This window comes from Mastomys coucha, unplaced genomic scaffold (genome assembly GCF_008632895.1).
Source record: "Mastomys coucha isolate ucsf_1 unplaced genomic scaffold, UCSF_Mcou_1 pScaffold11, whole genome shotgun sequence".
Lineage (NCBI taxonomy): Eukaryota > Metazoa > Chordata > Mammalia > Rodentia > Muridae > Mastomys > Mastomys coucha.
This window is the reverse complement of record NW_022196893.1, coordinates 8,781,594-8,784,113: the sequence shown is the minus strand read 5'-3', so window position 1 is coordinate 8,784,113 and position 2,520 is coordinate 8,781,594.

Genomic DNA, 2,520 nt, shown 5'->3' with positions numbered 1-2,520 from the left:
GAACGAAGGAACTCAGAGCTTTCCAGTGTGCTGAGTAAGCATCACTAAAGGAGACACTTAGACAGGGAAGAGAACGACCTGTAGGCCCCAGGGTTCAAGTTTAGAATAATGAAGAAACAGGAGCCTGGATGGGCCAATCGCTAGGTAAGTCAGACGGCAAAGGCCAGGAGGTCATTCTCCCATGAAAACTATCTCATTTCTAGGCATCTAGTCCCAGCTACTCAGGAGGCTGAGGCAGGAGGATCACAAGTTCAAGGCCAGCTTAGGCAACTTAATGAGACCTTGTCTCAGAATTAAAAGTAAAAAGATATGTCCTTGCTTAACAGACGACAGTGGGATTCCAGATTCAATCCAAAAACACCTGAAAAAGAAGACACGCCTCCAAAGCCATCCTGTGTGCTCACAGCCTTATTCACAGTCATGATGAATGGCTGCACCCATAACACAAGCAGCAGGGACTTAGTCCCATTTTCTTTGAACCTGTGTGCCCTAGATTTGAGCCCACTGAAATGTTCTCCACCTGGGATGGCTCCTTGGGTTTTAGCACATCCCATGTTTCTGCACATCCCATGGCCTCTCCTTGTCCAGAACTTGACTATTGTCCATGACAATTTCACCAGTGTGGTTAGTAAGGCATTTTGAGGGAGAGAGAGAAATGCCTGTTCCCATAGCTTCTATTACACTCTATGGTTTCTTAATACTACTCTCAGAATCTCTTGTGTGACCAACACACACACTGAGTTTTGATACAGATTTACGGATGTAACTAAACCACACAATCTAGGGTTCTGGACTGTTGCTGATGCTTTCAAGATTCTGTTGCCTCTCACAGGAAGAGCCACCCCTGCTCCCAATGGCCTCTCTTCTGCTGTCTGTCACATTCCGATGCACAGGTCAAAATTACCCAGAAAGGTGGAAAATTCACCGTTAGAGGGCTGGCATCCAGCTCAGACCTAATGTGTCCAATGAAGGAAGGAGGGATCCACCAGGAGCCAAGCCAAATGGCTCTAACACTGATCACCTCTAACTTTTTACCTAATATTTAAGACCCCAAACCCCACATTTTCTTTTCTTTTGAGAGATATCTATTGTCTCATGTAATTCAAGCTATCCCCTAAGTCCCTCTGAAACCAAGGATGGTCATGAACTTCTTGTTGCCTGCCTCAGTCTCCTGCGAGCAAGAATTTCTGGCAGGTACCACCCTGCTAGGCTTATACAGTGTTGGGGAATGAACCCAGGGCTTCATGCATGCTTGACAAGTGCTCCATCAGCTGGTCTGCATTACCAGGACAAGACAAATTCTTACCTCTAAATCACTGACTTTTCACCAAGCCTTTAGCCAGGCTAAAGCTTTTCCAAGTACTGTGTCTAGGCTCTAACTCCTTTGTCTCATGAGACTCTAGAAAGGCAGGACCCAGGTAGCTCAAGCTCAAGGGAGGCGAGATCACCCACGAACCACAATCCAGCAGCCTATGGCTCCCAAACAACTCAGGCCTTATATCCATGGTCCCCAAACTCCATGGACACTTATCTGTACCCGAGCTTCCTACAAGTCACTTTTCTGGCCCTCCACTTCCCATATCACCCCCAGGATACCCCCAAGAATCTTCCTAAGACCCAAGCAGGAGCTCTTGTCTATTTCCTTCTCTGCTCATCGTGATCTGTATTCCCAAAGTTTGCCCAACACTGTCAAGCATGAAAGTGAAAAGCAGCTGGTGGCAGGAAGGAGAGGGGGATGCTTTTCCACACACAGCCTGTCCTTCCCGGTGGTTGCTGGAACACACGTTATTTCATTGATTCTCCTCTGATTCCACTGACTGCTCTGGCCTCATCCTTCTCTGTTCCGGCATGTAGATTCAGGGACGATTCTTTCTTAAGTGATCTCAGCAGCTGTTTGCACCCCAAACCTTGCTCACCCACAGTGAACACTCCAGGTACCAGCTAAGTCCACTGCCAGCCTCCCAGATTCATGGGAGCTGTTGGCAGCCTTCCTCCAAGGCACACCCTTAGCTTGTATATAGAGAGGGTTCATTCATAGGCTGTATGAATAGAGGGTCCATCTGTAGACTGTATTAAAGAGTGTCCTTCTGTAGACTGTATGTAGAGAGGGCCCATAGACGCATCTATTTTTACTTGATGCTGGCAGAAACAAACTTAGAACAGATAGACTGGCAGGAACTGTGTCACCTGCTAAGCACACACAACCTGAGATTGATGTAAGCATTTGACCCCGCCAGTGACCTTGACAATTTGCCTCACAATGCTCCTTTGAAACTTGACCACAGGTCACTGCAGCCAGAGAAGGTCAGAGTCTCTGGTCACATTCGTGTCTCCTCCAGCTCTCAAAACTTGCAAACTTGCCTGTGAGGCGGGCGTTTTAAAGCAGCATAGATCAATTGGAAAAGTGGATTATCCCCAGTTAGTGACTAATAATAAGATAATAACACTATAACCACCCTCAAAAGTGCGTAGGAGCTGAAGAAATTGTGGCAAGAGCCGAAAAATTGAATTAAGTTATGC